The sequence below is a fragment of the Balaenoptera acutorostrata genome, chromosome 14 (genome assembly GCF_949987535.1).
Source record: "Balaenoptera acutorostrata chromosome 14, mBalAcu1.1, whole genome shotgun sequence".
NCBI lineage: Eukaryota > Metazoa > Chordata > Mammalia > Artiodactyla > Balaenopteridae > Balaenoptera > Balaenoptera acutorostrata.
The window spans coordinates 29,188,107-29,215,747 of record NC_080077.1 but is presented as its reverse complement, the minus strand read 5'-3'; the positions used below and the strand labels follow the sequence as shown (position 1 = coordinate 29,215,747).

At 41.2% G+C, this 27,641-nt stretch overlaps 1 long non-coding RNA gene across 1 annotated transcript; it reads right to left on the bottom strand.

The window, feature by feature from the left end:
• LOC103017134 (uncharacterized) lies at positions 1–27,641 on the bottom strand. The gene is made up of 3 exons (XR_451824.2): positions 27,544–27,641; positions 23,906–24,084; positions 1–418 (listed from the first exon to the last, which is right to left on the bottom strand). It is a non-coding gene; the product is annotated as an uncharacterized LOC103017134 (long non-coding RNA).

Sequence of the window (27,641 nt, the reverse complement as noted above, 5' to 3'; positions counted from 1 at the left end):
CATGTATGTTTATTGCGAAACAGAAATATGTGGCAATTAAAACAATCCTATCGGCAATTAAAAACAATCAGGCCCAATATGCTAGATTTATGAATATGGGTCCCCTGACATGATCTCCATTTTCCAAGATAGAAACAAACAATAAAGAAGAACAAAACAGAACAGAGAATCACCTTATAACACAGAACTGCAGCCAAGCACTTACATTTAAGAAAACACAATTTCATGAGTTACTGATATTTAGACTAGTGATTTCAGAGACAGTAAAGCTCCAGAGCTCCTTCCCCAGTGGAAGCCCAGTGTTAGAACAAATAAGGTTGCTGCTGCAGTGGTTGCAGCAGAGAGGTGGCTGGAGCTCCACCAGCTCAGCCCTTTCTTGTTCCCAGGGGAAGCCTCTGGCCGTAGCATTCTGAAGAACCTGGGTCAAAGAGACAGAAGCTTGGCGAGATTGACTCCATCAAAAGGATTACTGAAACACATCTCTGACACCAAAGTGTTTAAATAGTTAAAAGGCAACATATGCAAAAAGATTAAAATGAAGTTGTTTAAGGGAATGACTTTATTCAATTCAATGAGTACTTCAAAAGAAAATTCCTTAGCCTACTATTGTATCTGGATCATTATTTCTCCAAAAGAGGTAGAACTATACACTCCAAGCTCAGTCAATGGCACGAACCTTCACTTCTCTTCTTCCACATCTCTGTTCGGCGCTTGCCCTGCATTTATTCAGTTATCCAGTTCTGTTTGTTCTCTCCTTGAGCATCTATCAGATCCGTCCCGTCTTCTCCATTCACCTAGCAGCTGTCTTAACTCAGACCCTTACCAACTCTCTGCCTGGATCCTAAAGTGATCGTGCTAAAAGCCAACAATATTGATGACTTCACTCACCTGCTCAAATCCTCTACTGGCCCAGTGTTTATGGAGTCAAATCCACACTTCTTTTTGGAGTACCCCAAATCTGTCTGGACCTGGACAGGCTGCCGCTCCAGTTCTCCCCCGAGGGGAACCCTTCCCAGCACTCCACGTACCCTTATGCCTCTGTGCTTTTTCGCTTATGTGCTTGCTGCTTCAAATGCCCTTCATTCTATACGTTTCTACAACCCTGAAATCATTTCCCATCCTACCTTTTCTGCTTGGCTTCTACTCTTCCTTCAAGACTCAGATCCTATGTCCTCTTGTAAATCCTCCCTGGTATCCTTAAATGGAGTAGAAACTCCTTTCTCTATGCTGCCTTACTATATTACATAAAATGCTTGATAGCGTATATCTCATTGTATTATAATCATCTACTGACAAGTACTTGTTATTCTCCTATATTGTGAACTCTTCAAGGATAGGAATTACTTTTATTCACCTTTGCATCTGCAGAATTTAGCTGGGACTTAGTAGCAGTCAAGGTATGGTTAAAGAATGAATGAATGAGGGAATGAATGAATACATGTGCTGGGAAATCCGAGAAGGAAGTTTACCGGATAAAAGGTAAAGACTTATATCAACTCAATTTCGTGAAGCTGATGGGTCAGTTCAGCCCTGACTCTGTTCCCACACTTAATTTGTTCACTCGTGTACTCATTCATTGACTTAACAAACATTGGTTGAATGCCTGCCATGGTTCAGGTACTGGACCAGGCACTGTAGGTCACAAATAATAAAATATACTCCCTGCTCTTAAAAAATGCATAGCCCAGAGGGGGCATCAGATGTGTAAAACGTAAGTGCCATCAAGAGCTGTAGGAGCCACAATAGAAAAGTGGGGCAGGATGGAAGTTGAAGAAGCGCCTGGTGTGTCCGACTGGGGCAGCCCTCCTCGTGGAAGTGCTTCCTGAGAAGTGTCCTGAGAGGCGAGCCTGAGGGCAAGGCAGACGAAGGCATAGCCAACCAAGGAAGAGAGTTGGTGCAAATGCCAGGGAGGTGAAGAAGTATGCTGTAATTAAGTGAAATGGACAGACGCTAAGGCAAACCCAGGCTCTAGAAGGCAGCCCTGTATGGAAATTTCAATTCTTCACCTGTGCGGCCTTGGGAACACTCTACCTGCTGTCAGGTGAAGTAGTAATAGTATCTACTTGGTAGGAGAGCTGTGAAAATTAAGTCAAATCAAGCAAAAAGTAGGCGAAATAGCTGGCACAGTATGTGGAGCTTGATGATAATGATGATGATTGTTGGCGCTACAACACGGTGCAAGATGAGTCTGAACAGCTAGGCAGGGCCCAACTGGAGGAGAGTCATCTACAGCATGCCACGGAGTTTGGACTTTAATCCGTAGTAGCTGACAGAAAACCATGGAAGAATATTAAGTAATAAAGTGCTTCATTATCAGCTTTGCACTTTAAGATCTCTCAGGCAGCTGTATGAAGGATGAAATGAAAAGTGGCACAAGATGATCCGTGAGGGCTGGACTGAGCAGTTTGGGGGGATGGTGAGGAGAGGACAGACCACGGAGACGTTAAAGTAGAGCCAACTAGACTTGGTCACAGACAGTTGATGGGGGAAAAAAGAAGGGTGTAGGGTTGAAAATGACCCTCAGATTTCTGGCTGAAATGAATGAAGCGGGAGAGCCATTAGCCAAGAAAGGAAACACAGGAATCAGAACCAATTCGAGGGGAAATATGAATTTCATTTTAGATGTCAAGTCTGCCAGGATATGGAAGATCCAAGCAGAGCTGCATGATAGGCTATTGCTAGATGAATCTGGTTCTGGCTGGACTTACAGATGTGAGAAGCAATAGCATATTATTTATTGTTACTTGGAGCTACAGAAATAGACTTATTCATCTGAAAAAACAAGTAGAAAGCCTGAAGAGAGGAGAACGTTGGTTTCCCAGTGCACACAAAAGTTAAGTTTACACTATACTGTAGTTAGTCTACTAAGTGTGCAATAGCACTATGTCTAAAACAACAAGGCACAGACCTTAATTAAAAAATACCTTATTGCCAAAAAATGCTCATCACCATCAGACCCTTCAGCAAATTGTAGTAGTAACATCAGAGACCACTGATTACAAATCACCATACCAAATATAGTAATAATGAAAACATTTGAAATACTGCGAGAATTACCAAAATCTGACACAGAGACACGAAGTAAGCAAATGCTGTTGGGAAAATGGTGCCGATAGATTTGCTGGACACAGGGTTGACACAAACCTTCAATTTATTAAAAAAAAATGCACTATCTGTGAAGCACAATAAAGCAAAGTACAATAACACGAGGTATGCCTGTACTTCTATTGCCTTTTATACCTCTTAACTGTTTTTTTCCATTCACCACAAGATACAGATTTCTAAAATTTCAGAGACAGGATGAGGCCCCCATGAGATCCAGCCCAACACAGTAAAGCCATCAGTTCTGCTTTTACTTTAGTCATGGAAGGTCTTGTTTTGTTGAAACATTTTTTTCAGTAAGGCCTAATCAAAGAAGACTCAAGGAACAATCAATATATTAGTGGGTATTGGACCTTGCTTGTTTCTTCTCAAGTGAAGGTTGTGTCTGCACAATAATTACCTGACATGTCCGTTCTTAACCAGATGTTTCATGTCCTAGAGGTGCAAACTCCTTCAGAAAAAAATAAACATAAGTTCTGAGATAATGTTATACAGACACTGTACGGTAAACAGCCCTCTTAAGTGTCACAACACACTTATGAGGTAGGTTCTTTAGGTTCTTGTTTTTAATCCTTCATTTTACAGGTGAGGAAACTGAGGCTTAGAGTAGTTAAATAACTTGCCCAAGGTCACACAGCTAGTAAAGGGCAAGGTCAGGATCTGAACCCAAGCAGTCTGATGACATCAGACTTGCAAATCTTAACCATTACACTTAATACTATGTGTAACATCATTAATGCTAGTTGGTTAGCAATCATTTTGCCTTGTGCTCATAATTCCTTTTATATCTCTTATTCCTAACTGTCCCCTGTGTGGATTTTATTTATTAGTGGGAATACTAGGATGATGGAAGGGAGAAGACAGCATACGAAGTAATTACGTAAATTTCCCAGCCTCCAGTCCTGGATTTCCAATAAGAACTTGAACAATCCTGTATGCTTCAAAATGCAGAGTGTTTTATCTCCTGAGTTGCTGGCTCTTCACATTAGTAACTAACCTACTTTTTAAATGTGTTGGTTTTAAAGTGGCCACTAAAGATGAAATCTCGTGAATGAATCCAAGATAAAACTCAGAGTCACTCAGCTCTACAGAGACAGAAGTCAGCTGCACCCAGGAACAGGTTCAGGGTAAAGTGGTCAGATGAATTCACATACTTGGAACAGAAAACACATTTGAGTGGTGAGAGAGGAGACAGTCAGCTTGTTTCCCTGGAGAGACTTTGAACGACATTCTAGCCTCTGCCTGAACCTGATGGCTGAAACTAAGATGTATGTGGGACCAAACGAATGTAAGTGTCACAAACTGCTGGGACTGTTGACACTGACGCATGCAGTCAGCCGGGCAGTCCCTCACTGCATCTTTCCGGGTCCCCTTCTATGTACTCAGCACTATGCTCAGAGTTGGGAATTCCATGGTGAACAAAAACGGACAAGAACTTTCCCTTCTAGCATCACCGTTTTATGTTGGAGTCAGAAACTGAATTAAATGATCTCACACATGAATGACAAATCCGAATAAGTGCTATGAGGCAAAGAGGCAGGGCTTTGTGAGAAAATGGAACAAAGGTCCCATGGAAGAATTGACACCTTAGTAGAAACATGAACAGATATCAATCAGTCAAAGGGCAATGGACTTCTAGGCAGAAGGAACAGCATGTGCAAAAGCCTCATGACAGCAAGGCCTCCACTGGCCGAGAAGCCAGTTAGAAATTAGAAAAAAGGCACCACTTCCTCAAGACCCTTTGCTTCTGGAAACTGGTTATAATTCACTGACTTTGTTAAAACAAGACTTTTTATTGGTCAACTTCCAAAAAACTTGTTTATACAATTCTACATTATCTGGAATGTCAATGGCACAACGCCCAATATTATAGTAACTAGTCACATTTGGCTACTGAGCACTTAAAATGTGACTAGTCTATGTCAAGATGTACTCTAAATATAAAACACACTGGGTTTTCAAGAGTCAGTGTGAAAATATTTATAGAGAGTACCTCAATTATTTTTTATTGATTACATGTTGAAATGGCACTATTTAGACCTATTGCGTTAAATAAAATATCGTATTAATTTCGCTTGCTTATCTTTATTTTTATTTTTAAGGTAGCTACAAGAAAATTTAAAATTCCATGTGTGACTCAGGTCTGTGGCTTGCATGACATTCTTACTGGCAGCATTGGCACAGCCTTTGGTGGACTGGCCTTGTGTACTGCAAACCATACCGTGTGCCCTGAGTGGCGGGAATGGACCTGATGAGCACAGGAAATGAAAGGACAGCAGGGTCACTGTCATCCAGAGGCCAAAGAGGAGTGCAATGCAAGATAAGACAGGGGGCCAGGTCATGCCAAACCCTGCCTTCTCAGTCTGGAAAGCTTAATAAGTTTCATCCTCTGCTTCATGTTCATGGATACCTCCCTTGCTTTGAAGTTTGTCTCAGCAGTGATTTATTTTAAAAGCATTTACTGAGCACCTGCTGTGTGCTGAGCACTGTGCTGGGAGTTACAGATGCGAAAGTGAACAAGAAAATCTCTATTGACACAGGGCCTACAGTTTGTGGGAAACATAGGCAAGCAAGAGGACCATTCAAGAGTGTCAAAGTCCTGCTGACCGTGCTGAGCCCTGAATGCTAAATAATTGTGTGCTGCTGCTGATAGAGCGGCTGGGTAAGTGAATGTGGAAAATTCAGCAAACATTGGACCATCCCTCCTGAGAAGAGCATACGCTTTACACTCTCCCCATTCAGAGCACAGCTCACTGAAGGGTGTGGCAAAGAGAAACAGAACCTACCGTGCCCCGGTTCCTGGAGACCTCTCAGTGTGCGCGTGGGGATGCTTCTTTTCAATAGGAGGCCTACACAACTCTCTTTAGCATTCTGGATGCGTATAATCTGGGTTTGCCCAATCTGCTAGTAGATGGCAGAAAAGATGCAGCAGAAGACCTGAATACGGCAGAGAGAGGGCTTTGCTGTAATTCTGGGGAGGAGGGCTATTTGTGCACTGGCTACATGTATACGAACCTCCAGCTTTATAAAGCATCGCAGGTGGGCCCCCGGCTTCCCACGGACCCTCCACCTGGAGAGGCCCTTCCAGTGGGGCACTTAAGGAGCAGGGAGAGGAACAGGCTATTGCCTGGTTCTGATGTAGTCCCGGGAGCACTCAAAGTTAAGTCTTTACCCATGAAGCAGAATGTGTTTAAATAGAAAGGTGACCAGACTTGGAACTAGACCAATATATTGGATTCTTAGGTTTTAGATTTACTTCTTCAGCGGAATTAATAAAGTCATACCAGCTCTTTGGAAATGTTTCCTAATCCATAACATGAAAGGTTAATGCTGATGAACCTTAATATCCCTATCACCACGAACAATCTATAAACCGTGAACAAGCACAACAGAACAGGGGCTGGAAGTTGTGGAACTAACTAGAAGCTGGGTTCTGGTCTCAGCTTCTTTCCCTCAAATAATGCACCTTTATTATTTGATCTTTAAATATTTTTTAATCTTTAAACACATCTTCAGTTTTGAAAATTTCTCACTAAAAAATCAATGATATATAGAGAGATGATTTTCAAAAACAAAACTGGTTTAAGAATAAGGAAAATTGAGTTCTGGACCCAGTTAAGACATGAATTCCTTGTGGGATCATGAACAGACAGTTTGCATTTCCCTATGTATCAAATGGGGACCATATTAGAATCTAATGAGACAGTGAAGGAAGCAGGCTCTGAAGTCTGTGAGGATTGGTACAAATATATGACTTCCTGTTGCCATCTTAATTATTAATGTGGCAGATTGAAGTCGCCAGATTTAATATAAATAGCAGGCATAGCACTTGCCTTGCGTTACCTCCTCTCTCAGCGCTTTGCACTGGTTAGGCCACTGGAACCTCACACCACCATTATGGGGTAGGTGTTATGATTGTCCCATTTTACACTCAGGAAACAGAAGTGCAGAGACGCTAAATATACCTGGGCACGTGGCTACTAAATGGCCAGGCAAGGCTTCAACCCAGACAGGGGTTCTTACCCAAGTCCACATGGCTTAGCGCTCCAGGTGCCAAATATCTACCTATGTTTCACTTATTAGGAAAAAAAAAAAAAAGACTACTTCTAAAGATAAATTAGAACACTAAACTTATAATTGTTAAGTATTCAACAAAATGGAAAGTAACCAGATCCTTATTTCTAATGTATTATTAACTTAAAACGAGGATCATTTTAAGGTATCCAAAGTGACTCATTTTTTCTTCATTTGGAGATCAGTATGACTGATTTTAAAAGCATAAAACAGTAGAGGCTTCCCTGGCGGTCCAGTGGTTAAGACTCTGAGCTTCCACTGAAGGGGGCACAGGTTTGTCCCTGGTGAGGGAACTAAGATCCTGCATGCCGCGCAGTGCGGCCAAAAAAAGGAAAAAAAAAAAAAAAAAGCATAAACAGTATGCAGAATTGCTTTCAAGGTTATTTCTTACCAAAGACCTGAATTGGATGGTACTGTGTGCACACATTAACCCTCAAGGTCACGTGCATTGAGACGGCTGCCAGTATTGCATCAGAAGTGAGCGCCAAGCTTCCTCCATCCCGCCCGTTGGGAGGTGTCTGGGAGAGGATGAGGTGTGTCCGCACAGACCAATCTACAGCAAGTGACGCCTGTGTCCTTTAGCGGCCAGAGTGGGCTGACGTCAGTCACAGGGCTGGCACGACAGCCAGGTGGACTAATCCGTTTGTGCAAATAACCTTTGCTGGAGGCCCATATTGTGCCAACATTCAGACTGGGCCACCCAGAGCTCCTGCACACACATGGCCTCTCCAACTGTTTGTTTTTCAGTACCCTGCAGTGACCTTGCTAGAACGCAAGCAGGAACACAGCACTAGGATGGCCCGGGGAGGACTTATTCAATAAGTCACCTGTCCTCCCTGGGCCTCAATTCCCCCTTCGGTTAAGTGTGGGTATTGACAGCACCATCTCAGGTGGCTTTTGTGAGGATTACAGGATGAGCATGGGTCGAGCCCTTAGAACAGTGGATAGTACACAGCAAGCATGAGACGCTGTTGTCATTCGGAGCATAGCAGGACCTGCCACCCCCAATGTCACCTTCTACCAGTCCTCATCTTAAGATGACACACTATATAGTTTTTAATTGAGATATAATTCACATAACATAAAATTCACTCTTTCCAAGTATACAATTCAGTGTTTGTAGTATATTTGCTGTGTTGTACCATCATCACCACTACCTAATCCAGGATGTTTCTTATCACCCCAAAAAGAAACCCTACCGGGCTTCCCTGGTGGCGCAGTGGTTGAGAATCAGCCTGCTAATGCAGGGGACACGGGTTCGAGCCCTGGTCTGGGAAGATCCCACATGCCACGGAGCAGCTGGGCCCGTGAGCCACAACTACTGAGCCTGCGCGTCTGGAGCCTGTGCCCCGCAACGGGAGGGGCCGCGATAGTGAGAGGCCCGCGCACCGCGATGAAGAGCGGTCCCTGCACCGCGATGAAGAGTGGCCCCCACTTGCCGTAACTAGAGAAAGCCCTCGCACGAACTGAAGACCCAACACAGCCAAAAATAAAGAAATAAATAAATAAAGTAGCTATAAAATTAAAAAAAAAAAAACAAAAAAAAAAAAAAAAAAAAAAAGAAACCCTACCCAAGAGCAGTTCCTCCTTAATCCCCCTTCCCCATCCCCTTACACCCACAAATCTACCTTCTGTCTCTGTGGATTTGCCTTTTCAGGATATTTCCTATAAATGGAATCTTAAAATACATGGCCTTTTGTGAAGATGACACACTACAAAAGAAGCCTTTACACTTCGGAAGCAAAATAACAGGACCCCACCATCCTCCCCCCGCAAACTAATAAAGTGGCAGCGCACTTGCTTCCCATAACAGCCTCTCAGTGGGCTGCCAGGAGGAGGCTCAGCTGGATTTGGGCTTTTGAAATGGTTTAAGCTCTGATGTTCGCTTTCTATCCCACATCACACAACACAGACGCAGAGAAGTGGGCCTATCGTTCCATCCTCCTTCTTCCCTGGTTTGTCTACAAAGATCAGCAGAGTCCCGCCCCCCACCATGACTAAGTCTCATTACCAACCAATTATCTCCCCTGGCAGGAGACGCACCCCTCCAGACTCAACCTATAGGAGGAGACAGATGACAAAGTTTCATAAGATGCAAACTCTTCCTTAAGTTCGCAGAAGCCCCAGGCTAAGAAACCCCCTGGGCTTAAATCACACTGGCAATGGCTCCTGCTTTAAAATATACTGAGTTCATCCTTTGACCTGAGAAAACCCTGACACTGCTCTGGAGAGACACAAATAACGCAGAATAGAGGATGCCTCATACTCATTCCCAGTTTGAGAAGAAAACAAAGGTGCATTTTATTCATTTCTCAAATCCCTTAGATTTTATGGCATGCATTGCTGGCGGGAAAACTACAGGAAGGAGGGGAGGAAGTAGATTTACGCGTCCAGCCATGAGTTCGCAGAAGAAGGTAGCACCAACCACTGGACTCTCTTGGTGGCCAGTGAGCCTCGAAGAGCCATGAGGAGCAGCCCACCAATCCAGGCACCGCCATCAATTAGGGGTCTAGTTTGAGGAAAGCCCGTTAAAGATATATGTTCATGGAAACCATGCTAAACTAAATTTATATTTTTTAGCTGAGTCTTTTGGACACCTGATTATAACTACTGTTAATAACTGCTTTATTATGATGATTGCATTATCCAACCAGGGGACTAGATAATTTCGTTCAGAACAATGTAGTAAAAAGAGCTGTGAACTTGGCCGAAAACATCTCGAGCAAATCTCTTCTTTTTCAAGTTGTTCACCTTTATCGTTACATTTTTATGTCTCTTTCTTTGAAAGTATCTGTGCTTTTGCATATTTTAATGGGCTATATATCTTTTATTGCTGAATTGCAGGAGTTATTTATATATTCTGGATACAAGTCTTCTGACAGATACCTTAATTGCAAATATAGTCTCTCAGTCAATGCTTGTCTTTTTATTTCCTTTTTCTTTTTAAGTTTTATTGTTGTACACCTTAAACTTACACAATGTCATATGTCAAATATATCTCAATAAAGCTGGAGGATAAAAGGTTTTTAAAAAAAGAAAGCATTGTTTGGAGAAGGGGAAAAAAAGCTTTATTGAGGTATAATTGGTGTACAAAATTTGCACGCGTTCAATGTACACATGTTGATGAGTATGTACATATACATACACCCCTGATAACTTTCAAGGTTCTAATTGTCTCCATCACCTCCAAAAATGTCCTTGTGTCCTTTTGTGTGTGGTTTTGTTTGGGTTGGGTTTTTTGTGTGGTAAGAACACTTAATATAAGATCTATCCTCTTAACATATTTTAAATTGCAAATCTTGACTCCTTCATTCAATACCCTCGTGACCTTAGACAACCAACTACTCCTGTTTCTTTGTCCTGGACTCCTTCAAATGTAAAGCAGGGATGACCCGAAGACCCCTCCAGCTCTAAAGATCTGCCAAAGTTTCTCTCACTAATCCATTAATGTGAGAATGAAGCACCGACACCATCAGCATGGCTCTCAGGACTAAGTGCTTTCGCATAGTCAGACCGAGTTCAAGGAGGGAAATGTAAGTGGTAACTTTTGGCCCACTGAGCTCCTTCCTGCTCATAAGTAGGGGTTTGAGAACTGAATAAAAATTCTGGAACGCCACTGGTCTTCAGTCAAGCGAAGATATGATTAAAGAGGAAAGTATTTTTTAAATGTCACAGTGGGAATGAAGAACACAGGTGTACTTATCACTCTTGCTTTTTAATTGTGGTTCGTTAAAATGTTCTAACATCTCTTTAGAAAAACCAACATCCTTCTGAAGGCGTTAAGCTCCAAGCTGGCTAACAGTCTAGCAGCAGGAAAGAGCACGGAACATTGGCTGGGGAATTAGGCCTTGAATAACAGAGAGCTAATTATATAATGAACCCAATGTTGGGCCCCATCGTTACGGGTCACTCACTGCCCTTCCCTATTGGATGACCTGGGAAAGGCTGCTTTGTCACCCGAGTGGACTTGCCTTCTGTTCCAGCGGCTGAGTCCCAGTGCCCATGTGGTTTCTCTAATTACGTGATTCCTCAGGCTGGCTGGGATTTCTTTCGTCTAGATCAGTCCTTTTTATCAAAGGACACAGTGATGATCTCTGGACATTCATTCCTTTAAGGTACCAAAGCTATCAATGCAGTGAGATAACATTACACTCTGGCCAGTCTGAACAGAGGCAAGAGGCCTACTGTACATACTGTACCTACTTCTGTGGCTGGGAGTTGCCCTGTTTTATAACTTCTCTAGAACTGAGACTCAGAAACACACTCTAAAAATTCAGGAACAGATTTGCAAATCACACACATGCTAAAACCACCTTCTGGAATTAAGGCAGCTTGCGTTTCCAGTTTGACCTTTATCAATAGAACTCACGAATTAAAAGCAAATCCTAAGCCATTTGGACCTCTTTCCTAGCCCCAAGATTTTCACATGGTTTTGTTTCCCAATCCATTTGAGCCAAACGGGATAGATCAGTTTTCATTGTAGCCAAAACATTTTGCAGGAGCTGACAAAAAATTCTCATCATGAGGCAGATAAGAGGGTCCTCTTGATGTGGAAACAAGGTCAAGCAAACTTCCAAGTTAAACACATATTTCTCCTGTTTCGAACGTCCCTTCTCGCTAAGTTTAAGAAACATGGTTTTTAATTTTCTAAGTATCCTCTCCCTGCCAATGCTCAAAACTGAATGTCTCAGTGTCTTTGCTTATGTTTGTAAGCTTCTCACTATTGGAACAGCCCTGGTGGACTGGGAGAAAACATTCATCACAGAGTAAGAAATTAGAGAGTCAGGGAAAAAAGTCACCCCAGGCCTGAAGGCAGTCCCTCAACAATATTTATAGGTCACCCACTACATGACACCCTATTTGCCATCTGCAGGGAGGCTGCTGCCGCCACTGCTGGAAAAACAACAGCACAAAGGTTCTCCTTGAACCCCCAAAGGACTTGGCTTGTGGGTGGGTGTTATTGTTTACACTGGAGCAGGTGGTGGAATTTTATGTAAACTGGTCTCTGCTTTTCAAAGAATCAGGGTGCTTTTTTTTTTGATGTGGACCATTTTTAAAGTCTTTATTGAATTTGTTACAATATTGCTTCTGTTTTTTTATGTTTCCTTGTTTGGGCCAGGAGGCATGAGGGATCTTAGCTCCGCCACCAGGGATGGAACCTGCACCGCCTGCCTTGGAAGGTGAAGTTTTTACCACTGGACCCCCAGGGAAGTCCCCCATTTTTCACTGTGTATCAGATGATAACCGACAACAGTCCCACAGTAAAGGTCAATAGAGGAAAAGTGGGAAGCCCCCAAACTGTCTTTCATTGTGGTGTTATGACTCTGCCATTCTCACTGCTTAGAAATTCCTGAATCAGTATTTTTCCCTCTTGGGAAATGTTACTTGCAAGTACTGGAGTACTTTCGAGAGGGGCAGCATTTATCATTGGAAACAAAGCTAAATACTTGCATGCATGTTTCTCTGCTGAGGTCACAGGTGCTGCCTTTCGTTTTTAAAGCAAAGAATGCATTGAAAGATGGACAGCCCAACAGATGTCGAATACAAAATGAGACTGGATAGATCTATTTAGAGCAGGGTTTCTCAGCCTCAGAACCGTTGTCATTTGGGGTCAGACAATTCTTTGTTCAAAGGAACTCCGTGTGCATTGTAGGCTATTTAGCCGCATTGCTGTCTCTCCCCTAGATGCCAGTAGCACTCTCCCAACTGTAACAAACAGAAATGTCTCCTGACGTTGCCAAATAACCCCTGGGGGGGCAAACACCCCTGGCTGACCACCACTGACTGATTTAGATGAAAAAAAAAAAAAAATTGGGAGTTTCCTTCGTTGTTTTTTTGGGTGTGGGAGGGGGGATGGTACGGTGATTAAGCCTGATAAAGGATCTGAAATGGATTTCTAGCAATCAAAGTAACATTCTAAAGTACACAAGGATAGTGAGGTTTGTATAGAAAGGTAGGAGTTTTCTCTAGCCTCTGTTAACACATCACAGTCTTGTTTGGCAAGCTCCTGAAGAAGCAACTGAGTTACTTGAAAGAGTGAAATAAATTATACTTATTCTTTAGAAGATACAGTGTTTTCTAGACTAAATTATCAACTAAATAATAATAAAAACTAAATTGTAGACTAAATAGTCAAGCTGGTCCAATTTTTGCTTTTGATGTTCTAGAATATATTACTGATAGAAATGAGAAAAACTAAAACATTAATTTCTTAGGTTTCTGCTAAGCCCACAAAGTTGATGGCTAGTTTGTGACTTTCTGAGTATCTATACTACGTATACAACTGTGTTTCGTTTTGTGTATTATAAATACAATAGATAAGATTCTGTAAGCAAATATTTCAGCAAATCTCTCTCCTTCCTTCTCCCCCCACCCCCAAAACACATGCACACACACATTCTGAGCTTTATTAATCTAGTTATGATTTTCTCTGTAACTATTACTTTTAACCTACAGCAGTAATTTTCTTTATTAAAAAAACAATCCACTTTCTTCCAACAATTTTTAGACAGAAACTGAACTTGTGAAACAAGACACCTCCCTTCCTCTCCCTCTGGAGCTATTCTTGAAGTAGAGTTTAAACCACTGACCTAGTGAAGAAAATTAAATTGTAAATTCTTAGTTATTATAGACAATGTGAGGCATAATGATATAGGTAAGGTTCATAAGCATTGTAAGGTTATGAACTACCTTTACATGTGGTAAATTCTCAATTAGCCTCAGGAAAAAAATTAGTAGTTTCCAAAGACAGACATAGGTTAACATTATAAAGGAAGAACAATTATCTTAAGGTCTTAAACAAGCAAACAACACTGCAGTGAAAATTCTGTTTATTGTACAAAGCTCTTAGTCCACGTATTTAATTAGAAGTCCTCATTAAATATCAGTTCTCTGCGGTGAGAAGCCGCCCCTCAATTCAAAACCTCACAAGAACTACGCTGAATTCCTATCCTGCCAATTCGCAACCAACCTATTATTTGGTAGCTTCTCCGGCCTCAACACAGCCCCATGTCTTCAAACAATCAGGCCACCACACTGCTTTGGATGTTCCTGTTTAACAGGAAGTCCCACCTCCTGGTCTCCATCAAGTTAACTGCTTTGTTTTTTAATTTAGCCTCAAAATTTACCTGAAGTCTTTCCTAAGCATTTCTTTCTGGAAAGACCTCTGCCTACCTTTAAGACTCCTTGGAATCTCTGCGTTGAGCTCAATCATTGCCTGGCCTTTGAATTCTCCTGGAGTTGTTTCAATGAGTAGGTTAATCACAGGGTTACACCTAAACGACAAATTCTTCAAAGATAAGTCCCTATTTTTCTCCTTTCCTCTATTCCCTACCTTTTGTCCATAGGACATACAATAGCTTTCCAATAACGTGTGCTAAAATGGAATTACATATATAGTTTAAAAGAAAATGAACTATTAAGAACCCAGGTATAAACAGTTCAGTCATGGAAATAACAGCTCAGTCAGCTGACAGAATGTGGTTAATTTCATGCGTCAACTTGACTAAGCCACAGGGTGCCCAGATATTTGGCCAAACATTATGCTGGGGATTTCTGGGAGGATGTTTTGTGATGAGATTAACATTTAAATCAGTGTACTAAGTAAAGCTGATTGCCCTCCAGAGTGTGGGTGGGCCTCATCCAATCAGGTGAAGGCCGGAATGGAACAAAAGTCATACCATTCTCCAAGTAAGAGAGAATTATCCTGTCTGACGGCTTTTAAACAGGGACATCAGCTCTGCAGATTTTGGACTTGCTAGCCTCCATAATGATGTGAGCCAATTCTTTCTAATCAATCAATCAATTTCCTATTGGTCTGTTTTTCTGAAGGACACTGAGTGATACACAGAGGAAACTAAAGAACTGTTAATAACTATTACAGGGCTCTGTCTGAGCATGAAAGGTCTAACCCAGCTCCTGAGAAAGGAGCAACCTAACCCAGCTCCTGAGAAAGGAGCAACAGAAACAGAATGCGTGACTGGCCTCAGCTTCCTAAGTCAGGAGAGGCTGCCAGCATTACAGGAGGAAAATGACACACAGGTCTAGTCACTTAGCCATAGAGACAGAGACAGACTCAGGTTTTGTGGTACTTGAAGTTTAGACCATTGTGCACGTTGGGGAGGAGGGAGGGGAGGATGCTTTTTAAGAAAAAGAACATGAAATTATTTCAGAAATATATAAATTCAGGTGAACATGTGAACATCTAATGGTCTTGGGAAGAGTCCATCTAAGTGATGGACCCTCAAGTTTACGCTTCATTTACTTCACAGTAAACCCACATCTGCACCGGAAAATTTAGCAGAATGATCCAGAAGCATCCTGCATCTCAAGATTCTGGTTCAGGGCTTACCCAGCTTCAAAAGTGTTGAGGAAGAAAGAAAAACAGAAGGGAGAAAGAGGGCTGCTGTCAAATTTGACAACTAACTTTTGAAATTATTTCCAGATTTAAACAAAGTAGCAGGTGCCCTCCTAAAATAAAAACAAGTCACAAGTAAAAACGATACACGTATTTTTACAAAGAAAAAAAATTCCCTCAGGAAATAAAATTTGGTCAGTAGATACAAATGATATGTCAGCTGCTTACAATCCTGGCACTGGGTCAATGTGCAGTCAAATGAATACTGAGGGTACTGAGGGAACACGGAGTGAGAGCATCTCAAATCTGAGACAAGGGCACTAAAATTGGCTCACTTCAGAGTTGCTCAAAGCAAGCAGAGCCATTCATGCTCGCTGCGTGTTGATAAATGCAAGCTACGGGGGGGTAAAGAATGCTAGTTTTTTTGTTTGTTTTTATTCTTGAAATGAAGAGAATGAGTTGGCTTTCTAGAAAGTCTTCAGGGCTAATAAATTTCATGTTTATACAAATGAAAGACAGTTTTACACTGGGAGTTAATTTTGGTGAAAACTGACCATACCTCTTCAAGAAGCAGCGAGCTTCCACCCAAATTTCTTTCTAACTTAACACAGGTTACTTAATGGCGTGATGGGGAAATAGCTGTTTTGTTCTCTGCTACAGTCAGATAGATTATGTGATTATAGACTCCATTTCTTCATTTCAATCCTCAGAATCTTAATGTATGAATGAAAGATTCACAACTGCCAAAGCCAGTCATGGCTCTTGGCTTTATTCCTTTCAAAGATGCGGTCCTCTGAGACAGACAGAAATGACAACCTGGCTTATTCCGAGGGATCTGGTTTCCCTGTCCTGGCTGCTGAGCCAGCGTAGAACTGAAGACCACCGGGTCCTCGGCTCATCTGCTCTCAACCAGCACAACCACAACTACCGAAAGAAGAGCAGGCAAGTCCTACCTTCTCCCCAGGGAATGTAAAAATGGCGGCACTCTATTGGGAAAGGCAATACCATAGGGGAGTGATGTGTTTAGCTTTGTTATAAATCTCACTGGGATCAACCTAAACTATGGAAGGCTGGCCATGCTTCTGTATTTAGTAAGCATTACCAGGAGTACTTTCAACTTGTTCACTATCAGAGAGCCTAAGGAAAAGAACTAGTGTGCAGAGCTAGAGTCCCAGGAACAGGAAGGAAAGAGGGAAGATAGAAATGAAATTTATAGCAGTGATCACAAGGCCAATAGAAAAGGGTGCCGTATCTTCCATTAGAATCTCCCCTCACATCAGTGTCATTACAAATCACCTACTAAAATCAGTCCTTCCTCTGCCTCAGAATAATGTGCATGGTGGACTTGTAAAGTGATGAACTTGCTCCGTACAACCCCCAGATTTTGTATACGCACACACACAGATTTTATACACACACACATACGTATATATATACGCACATATATGCAAGCATACGCCATCGATTCTCATTATTCACGGTAGTTAGATTCCATAAAGTCATCATGAACACTGAATTAGCGAATACTGAAGCATTGCTCCTAAAGAGAAATACAGAGTATACAGGGTTGGGTTCCTAGAAGCCTCAGGTCACATTTTCATTAACCAATCCATATATAACCTTGTTTTATGTGTGCATCTATTTAAAGATGCCTTTGAACGGGCATCTTTATGTTGACTCATTAACACTGAACTCACAGCCGACAGCACTACAACTCACAACTGCACGAAGTTTATCTGAAGCATGTATTTTCTCTGTAAGGCACATCAGCCTTCTTGCACCTTAAAACACTGAGGACTAAACACTTCAGCACTAAGCTTGGGGGCTGTTTTAAACAGTGAAATCACCAACAGAAAGCACAAAAACATGAAAAACGCAGCACTAAATACACCAAGCAAAAGACCCTTGTATGTAGCGTGAGAGCTGAAACTAGAAGGCAGGCTTAGGCTTGTTCACTCTCAACGTGCACGATGGGCAACTCAAATTCGTCACCATTCTGTCCATGTCCGTAAATGACACTGAAAGCACTGGGAGTGTTGATTTGGGGGCTACAAATAAACTTCAGCGAGTGGGTGAGTTCGTAAATACAGAATCTGCAAATAACGAGGATTAAGTATATGTGTGCGTGTATTTATAAAATCGGTGTCATTACTTTATAGTTAGATTATGATTCAAACAATATTTATCAATGCCTACTATTGGCTACACGTACACATATGCACACTATGGTAGATGCTTAAAGAGTGCAAAAAATATAATTCACAATAGCTTCCCTCAAGGAATGCATAGATTGTTGGGAAGTCAGAGCATTTGTATATAAAATGATAACCAATAAAGCCAGGAGAAAGCCAGTGTTTACTAGTGACGGAGACAGTACATGTTATACAAAAGTTATGCAGATTTTATTCCTGTTACAGATATTTCATGAATTATTTTCTACATAGACTTTGGAGGAAAAATAAAGAGTTTAGACCTGCACTGTCCAACTGTGGTAGACGCTAGCCACATGTGGCTATTTAAATTAAAATTTAATTAAATTAAAAATTCAGTCTCACTAGCCACATTTCAAGTGCTTAATAGTGACATGTGGCTAGTGGTTACTAAACTGGACAGCGTAGCTATAGAACACCTCCATCAATGCAGAAAGCTCCATTGGACACTACTGATTTAGATTGTTATATGTGTGGAAAACAATGAGGAAAAATCACAAAAGGCAAAAAACTTCCCATTTGGAATTATTAAAGCTATAAATTGCATAGAATATTTTAGGTTTTACTCTTATACAACTTGAAAAGGAGAGTTTTAAACTTGTCATTTTTTATACACTGTCAATATTGTATGGTAACAGCCCCAAAACACTATGAACTTTCAACAAGGTCTTCAGATAACAATGACATATCTATGATAAATAGATAGCAATCTCCTGATACTCTGTGCTCAATGAGTCAAAAATAAACATATCCTATTTTTCTATTTTCCATTTCTCCATCATTTGTGCTAGTAAATTCTCTCAGAGTGGCACTAAAAGTTCACATGTACTGATAAGCCCTGGAGAATGAAGCAGAAGACAGAAGTTTGATCACAATTCTATCACTTATTATGTCAACTTTAAAATATAAGGATCAAGAACTTGGGTTGGAGCTGTGCTTTCGTTCACTTCTATGCAGCTACCCAAAACTTCCAAATGTCTTCCCACCCACTCTGGGTCTCCAGGAACCCTGGTAGCTTCTCCAACTTAGAATCCCCCTGCCACCAGCTCTACGGATGGCAGCCGCTTCGTGAGGGCAGGGGGGGAGTTCCCCAGAAGGTCTGCGGTGCCCAGGATTTAACCAGAACAGATCTGCTCGATTTTCAGAACCCCAATAGAAAAGAGTATTCCATAGTATGCCAATTCCCACCCCACCTTTTCAATTCCAAACTCTCTTCTCACTCCCACCCCAGCCTAGGACGCATTTCTACTGTCTGAGGAGACAGGGGAAAAGAAACAACTCTGGAAAGTCAACACAACAGTCTACTTCAGATATCTTTCTATATCTTGCACTTGGACCTGTAGCATTTAAGTTTAGAAGATTAAGTACTTGCTGTCTTTGTTCTCAAGTACAGTCCTGACAAATTCCCCAAGTCTCCCAGCCCAGCTGGGGTATGGTCGAAAGAAGAAGCAAAGAATATCCAGGTTGATTCTCAAGTGTATTATCCCACCACAGACACCAACCTATTCAAAACAGTCAGATCAGTGATCAGTCTTACTTGAACCAGTATATCAGGTCGTTCCAATACCTGAGCAATTTCCTACCCCATTATCATCAGTAGCTATAAAAGACATAAAGGAACTAACTTGGAACCAGGAATGCATATTTGATCAGATCAACATGACAAATGTACTTGTGACCAAGTGGTTTGACGCTGGATACTTCTTTTTATACTATACTTTTAAAAAAATTACTTAGTTTAGTCCTGAACTTCCAAGTTTACACTCAGAGATTGCTTAAGAAAGAAACTAGGGAAACAGAGACTGTATTCCCTGAAACTTGTGAGAAATGCTCCTGTCTCCCACCCCTGCTTTAAAAAATAATCTTACACACCAAGGAGTTCATTTTTTTCATAAGCTCAATGATGCAAAAGATGTTGTCAACCTCTGACAGGTTTAATTTTTATGAAGAAATAGCATAGATTACACGTGTGATTAAATTAAAGTATGTTAAGTTAGGGACTCAGGAGAATCTGCCTCAACTAGCACCAGGAATTCAACATACTGTCCTAGAAACAAATGTCCTTCAAAAGAAAGGACAAATAAAAAAATTTAGGGAATTCCCTGGCGGTCCAATGGTTAGGGCTCAGCTATCTCACAGCTGGGGCTCTGGGTTCCATCCCTGGTTGGGGAACTAAAATCCCACGAACTGTGGTGCAGCCAAAAAAAAAAATTTTTTTTAAACAAAAGTCTTGATCGTAAACTTTTCTGAGTATGCAATTTTTTGTTATGAAAAATGCTTTTTAGCACAACTAGCAATTTTCCAGTAACTGAACACAGTTGCACAGCTGCCTGCCCTCACCTAGAACATGAAAGGTGATTTTCATTAAAAAATATAAGATAGCAGATTGAGTAGGCACATTTAAAATATGATAGTGCAATGGTTTTATTGGTTTCTGGTAAGAAATTCCGAGGATGAATTCCATCTCCAGGTATGATATTTTGCAGGAAACAATGGATTGCAGTTTAATCAGCAGTTCTGGTGATGAGACATTTTGATTCCTGATATCACTCATTTGTGAATTACAGATGGGCTGAGGTCATACTGGATGACAGTACTCTCAAAGGAGGAAAAGATGCTGTCTTACCAAAGTATGATTGTGTGTGTGCATGTGTGTATGCATGTGTACACTCATGCACACAGCAGTTGGCCTACAAGGACGTTTTCATCTGCTTCTTTTTCTCTTAGCCTCTGACTATACAGCATTGGGTTTACAATTTTCCAGTGACATTCAGCCTCTGAGTCCGTGGTGACCACTGTGTGAGGGAGCAACGTGCTTGGGGCTCCTCTTTCACAGACTCCTGGGAACAGATATCGTCTCTATGCCTGTGTCATTGGAATCTATTATACTTGGCTTCCTTTAGAATAGGATCTTAACGTTTACTATGGATGATTTCCTTTAAAAGAATGTGTAAAACATTACAGTAACAAGGCAAGCATGATAGAGGACAATTTTATCACTTATACGAGTCTCATATTTACCTAGCGTACATACCTAGTGTATTTAACACATGGAACACAGCATTTTTCACTCTCCTCCTTTTTGGAGATAAAACTACCTTTAGTACAAATATGAAATGAAATAAATAATAATAATAGAAAGTAAATGCAGACAGTTAACATTTTCTCTTATTGAATTTTATGTATCATGCCAATAAAATTAATAAGCAATTTTAATAAAGCTGAAACGTCCACAAAAGTTAAAATTTAGTTGACTTCTAAATCATATCATTAATGTAATGCTTTCTTTTCTTCATTTTCTTCTTTTAGTTTTAAAATAATTAACAATTTTTAAAAGAATAAAATTCAATTTTAAAGATATTAGGCAAATTCAGAAAACTCTATCCTGCAGGAATTAAATCTGTACTAATCAAACAAAAATATTACACCCTGTAGCTGGTGTTGCTTCACTGTTTCTAATTTAAACACAAATGAAAACAAAATGAGAAAGAGGAATTGAAATAACTCATTCTGTTCTTTCCTCTTTATAATCTCTATACTATCATTGTTTATATCAAATCTACTGCTTAAATGCAGGAGTATGTAGCGTGCTAGGAACTGGGGGCTTGAACTTTGTCGGAAGCCAGCTAAAACAACTCCAAATTGTTATGAACTTACCCTAGAAACAAGCATCTGTAGCTAAATTCACATGTGTTAGAGCCAACAAGATAGCTGGGAATTCTCCACACTGACTTCTTTGTAGAATACAATGTCTATTAAAAGGACAAGTGACAATACATGCAAATTTGGAGCTAATATGTATATATTATTAAAACTTAGTAGTAACTATAAAAATTGGAACTTAAACCAAAAACGGATTTTTTCGAGATTCATCACTGACATCGTTTAGAATTACTAGCACATGGTGGTGATAAAAAGCAGACTAACCTGTAGTCACTTCTCTACAGACAATGCACTTCTGTACTGCTACACAGAGGGCTGGCTATTCCTAGCGCCCCACCCTCAGGACACCACCAACGTCTAATAAAGGATCTAAAATAGCGTGTAACTGCAGAAACTCAATTTGCATACACATATCAGAATAAATTCCCAATGTTCGATCCAGTCCTTCACTGGATCTTTGATAGTTTCACTTAATAACATGCAGGGGATCATGGCTGGCACTTATTTCACTTCAAGAGGTTTGGTCTTAACTTGAAATGTAATTAGTTTTCTATAATAACTTTTGGTACTCCTTTCATTCCAGAATTTTTCTGAACACTTTTGGAACCTATTTATATTTTCGTCATGGCCCATGTTAGGGGCTTATAAGCACTGTCGCTTTAATACCTGCTATTTTCTACTTCTATCTATTGCTCTGTTTAAAGTTGTTCTTTTAAGCTTTAAGGGCTGTCTCCTGGGCTCTGGATTCCAAGATTTGGTTACATAACTTTGGTCACATTTCCAGTATATATTCAGAGAATGTCAAATGAAACCATGTTGGTTGTTCTATCATCTGCAGATAATTTTTCACCCTCCCACCTCACGTTGCTAATTAAACATAAAACTGATTTGGGAAAGGAGAAAAGTAAACCCTCCAGCTATAACTGAAGCTTGATTTGCAATAATAAGCCAGCACATTCAGTAGTTTAAAGACCGTGACAATGTACCAGGATTCTAGAATCAAGAGGCTGCCTTCAATTTACATTTGAAACCTGGAACGCTTGAATAGCATTTGTACCCTCCACTGAGAACACAAACACACCTGTGCTTCCAATTTCTGTTCACCTGCTAACTAATAAATACCCCCATTTTGACTCACAATGACTTTCCCAACAAACTACTTTAATGTAACGTTTTAACCTATTAAATTCCGGCTGTAATATAAATGTGTTCAACCCAATCTGCCTATAGCTGGACATAAACAGTGAGGTGCTGGAGCTGGCTTCTACCAGCTTGCAAGAGCTGAAAGTTAGGTGGCATCTCCTCCCAATTTATGTTCAACGATGTCACACTGGTGGTTTGCAATTGGCCCTGGAGGAGACATTTACACAGAAAATGGCAAATGCCACAAATCCAGGCATCAGGGTTCCCCCCACCGATAGAGCTGGTTTTTTAATGTTTACCAGCACACTACTAGGTATATATACATCTGTTATTACTTAACACAGGGAACTTCATCCCCATTGCTTCCTAGTCTGGCCTGGTGAAAACCACAAGAATGCACATACATGAATGACTAAAAAGGAACAAGAGTTCACTTCAAGGGGGACCTATTCCGCCTCAATAAAGTGTGCAGCAGAAAAAAGGATACCAAAGTTTGCCAGAATAAACGATACTGCTTTAAATATCTAATATAAGAAAGCAAATGCCCTCTGATCCGTGAGTCTGTATCAGTCAGGGTCTTAGCACTGGCATACTTAAAGGCTTAACTGAGAACAATGTGATGAAAAAACTATTTGCAGAGGGGTGGGCAGAGTTGAAGAAAGTAACAAGGAATGGTGAAGCACCCAGGAACTAGCAACTGAAGAGATGGGAGCCGTTACTACTCCTAGGTCTGAAGGGAAAATGGGAGGAAATGCTCTTCCTGGAGCCAATCAACAGGAGCTCTAGCTACAGGCAGAGAAACTTCCAGAACTATAACAAGGCATGCAGAGGCGGGGTGGATAAATACCCAGACCTCTCTCTCTGCTTCCCTCCCTCCCTGCTAGTGCCTCCCATTGGCCAGACCAACCAGAAAGCAGAGGGCAAGAGCTTGGGGGATATAGTTCATTGAGGTCAGCTCCCAGGGAACAATGTAGGGCAGAGGACGGAGCTGGGGAACAGAGGCAGAGGTGAAAAACCCACCCAGGCTTCTCGGCTCTCCTTTCCCTCGTTCTGCATTCCTTCTGCTACCTCCACGCAGCCCCAAGAACAAGTAGGGAACTGAATCACTTAGCTCTGTAGTCACATGTTTTGAAAAAAATTAAAAGATTGGTTTTTAATCCTATGAAAAGAAGGGCTTTGAGAGAGAAAGAAGGGATCTGGAGGAGGTAAGCCTGCTGCAGCTATAATTTCCAACAGAATTCAAGTTGTAAAGCATTTTTCATATTTTACTTAGAAGAGCCTTAAAAGTGCAGAATAAAAGGATTGTGTAAATGTACTCCGGCATCAACTTTAACGGTGAAATGAAGCTAAGACGTACCTTGCTTTTGACACAGAATAGCAGTGTCACTCCAGCAATTCTGCAGAGCCTGACAAATGGACAATTAAGCCAGACGACTGAATCGCTCAGCATGAACGAGTTCAGGATAGTTTCTTGAGTTCAGCACTCCGCAGCACTTACTGAACAGACACTCCAGCTTTCACCTTCTCCCTACAGGCCTGGGGATAAAGAAAACGCACTTTAAAGGCAGCAAAATTCTTACAATGTCCTAGCCCTAATAACACTCAGTAAAATTGTAACAACAACCGATGCCGGCCCAAAGAATCTCTACATAGTAAGCAACACTTCCACTCATGCCTTTGGTCAGGGTATTTGTTTGTTAGGATCAATGTAACAAAATACTACACACTGGATGAGTTTAATAGGAATTTTTTTCCTGACAGATCTGAAGGCTAGAAGTCTAAAATTAAGGTGTCGGCAGAGTTGGTCTCTTCTGAGGCCTCTTTCCATGGCTTGCAAAAGGCTCTTCTCCCTGTGTCTTCACGTGGTCTTCCCTTTGTACCTGTCTGTGTCCTAATCCCCCTCTTATAAAGACACCAGTCATACTGGATTAGGGGCCACCCTAATGAACGAACTTTAACTTAACTACCTCTTTAAAGACCCTATCTCCAATACAGTCACATTCTGAGAGGGCTAGGACTTCAACATATGAATTTGGGAGGGGCAGGGACACTATTCAGCTCTTAACAGTGAATATTTATTTCTTTTCCCCGGTATCACCCACGCCATAGTTTCCTCAAGGAAGGACATTTTGCTCTAGTCTTCCCTTAACTCAAAGGGCACTCAAAATGCATCATTCCTCAGTTCCTTTCTTTCACTCCATACTTTGTACTTTCAAGTGGCCCTTCACAGAAGTTGTCTGCCAACCCCTGCCTTAGAGAAACTAGGTCATCTTGCACCTTCTACTTTCCATCCTTATCTCAGATGCTCTCCCAACACTGACTATGCTTTTGGCCACAGAAACTGTTCCTCACACAAGCTGGGCACATTTGCAACCCTAGGGCCTTTGATCCTGCTGTTTCCTCCGCTTGGAATGCTCCGGCTCAGCTCTTCATTGACTGGCTTCTTTTTCTTTAGGACTCAGCAAAAATGTCATTTCTTCCAAGAGGCTTTCCCTGAAGATGCTATAAAGTAGCTGTTCAGACCACCTTTCATGTTCTATTTGAAATTAAATAATTTACCTCCATTTATACCAAGGCATTAAAGAAAGTTTTAACTTTTAAGTTGTTGAAAAAGAATATATTGTCTCTTGGGACTTCCCTGGTGGTACAGTGGTTAAGAATCCACCTGCCAATGCAGGGAACACGGGTTCGATCCCTGATCTGGGAAGATCCCACATGCCGCGGAGCAACTAAGCCCGTGCGCCACAACTACTGAGCCTGCGCTCTAGAGCCTGTGAGCCACAACTACTGAGCCCACGTGCCACAACTACTGAAGCCAGCATGCCTAGAGTCCGTGCTCCACAACAAGAGAAGCCACTGCAAGGAGAAGCCCGCGCGCTGCAATGAAGAGTAGCCCCCGCTCGCCACAACTAGAGAAAGCCTGCACACAGCAACGAAGATCCAGTACAGCCAAAATTAATTAATTAATTAAAAAAAAAAGATGCAATGGAAAACTACCAAAGAATCAGCCAATAAAATTTTAAAAAAAGAATATATTGCCTCTAATTTTTAAGCAAAAAACTTAAGCAAAATTAGAGTCATTACATTTTAATAGTTTATTTTCTAAAAGTGATATGTGTCTATTGAGGTGATTTTGGAAACTATAGAAGAGTATAAAGAAGTAAATAAAAAGCACTCCAGAACACTATCACCTTCAGCTTATTACTTTTAATATTTGATGTATATATCCTTCTTAGATTTTTCTATATAGCTTTGTTATTTAAACTGAAGCAACAAAACTAGTCCATGATTAGATTGTCCTAACTCTAAAACATGCATGTTTGTTTGGTGCTATAATACATATTAGAGAATGTCAATTTACTAATTCATGAATTAAGATACTATTTGTATTGTAAGTAAGGGATCATGGCTGCATACATATGTAGTACCTAAACTTAATTCTGTATTATGAAATGTAAATGTTAATGCTTCTACTACATGCTTGGGGAAGTAAAAGAAAAAGAAAGGTGGAAGGGAGGGAAAAAAAGAATAAAGAGAGAAGAGGGAGGGAGGAGTTATTTTTCCTGAGTTTAATTGTATCTTTACAGAAAATTGCACGCCCATCTCATTTTCTGTGTATTCTCTTTAAAGTTTCATAGTAATTAGCCTTTGAGCAAACACTTTGGAAACAATCGCACACAAATTGCAAAGTGTCCTTGACCTGGCCTTTTCATAGACCTTCAGTTTTGTTTCTCACCAGCACCAGCTCTGTCACCATTCCCTTCTACTTGGTGTGGCAAGTGTCAAACACACCTGAAAATTCTTTCACAATCCTTCCATTAGGAGGTGTGGTCCACAGCTTGTGACTGTTTCAACCAACAGAGTATGACAGAAGTGATGGTATGCGATTTCTGAAGCAAGGCCAGAAAAGGCCATGAAGCTCCTAGCTGACAACCAGCCTCAACAGCCAGCCATGTGAGTGAGACATCTTAGACATTCACCACCGCCCCCCAACTAGCTACTATGGGTTGAACTGTGTCCCCCAAAAAGGAATGTCAAGTCCTAACCTTTAGAACTTGTGAATGTGACCTTATTTGGAAAGACGGTCTTTGCAGACATAGCCAAGTTCAAACGAAGTCATACTGGACTAGAGTGGTCCCTAACCTAATAACTGGTGTCTTTACTAGAAGAGGTAAATTTGGACACAGTGACACACACAAGGAGAAGATGATCCTGCGAAGAGACAGGGAAAAGGCCATGTGACAACGATGGCAGAGACTGAGCGGATCCATCTATAAGGCAAAGATTGCTGGCAACCACCAGAAGCTAGGAAGAAGCCAGGAATGATCCACCCTTAGAGTCTTTAGAAAGAGCATGGCCCTGCTGATACCTTGATTTTGGACCTCTAGCCTCCACATCTGTGAGAAATACATTTCTGTTGTTTTAAAGCACCCAGTTTGTGCTACTTTGTTACAGCAGCCCTAGAAAACTAATGCACTAGCCCTCAGATGACAGCCCAGTCGTCACCTGGCTGTAAACACACATGAGACTCCAAGTGAGAAATGCCCAACCACGACTCTCCCTATTTCCTGACCCTCCCAATTGTGAGCAAAATGAAATGGTTGTTTTAAGACTTTAAGTTTGGAGGTAATTTGTTACAGAGCAATGATAACTGGAACACTTGGATCACTCCCATTCACCCTTCAAGTTTCAATTCAGCCATCACATCTAGGAAGCCTTCTCTGACCTCCTCATACCTGTCTTGCACGCCCTCCTCCGAAATCCCACAGCACCTCGATTTACCCCATTTTTCACTCTGCATTGTCCATGAAACCCATATGTCAGCTGTCCCCCAAAGCCAGCCTTTCCTTTTGCCAGACCCCCAGCGACTCTTCACATTCACCCAAAACGTGAACTCACCCTCTTCACCTCAAAGTTTTACTAAACGTTTTGTAGAGGAGATAGAAGAGAAAGATTATCAAGTGCACACACACAGCAGATAACTGAAATACTCACCATTAGACATTTTTTTGTTTGTTTAGCCTGAAGTCTCCCAGGAGTTCTTTACTGCAGAAGTTCCCAGAACCCTTCAGATGTCAATGATGCTCCGTAAG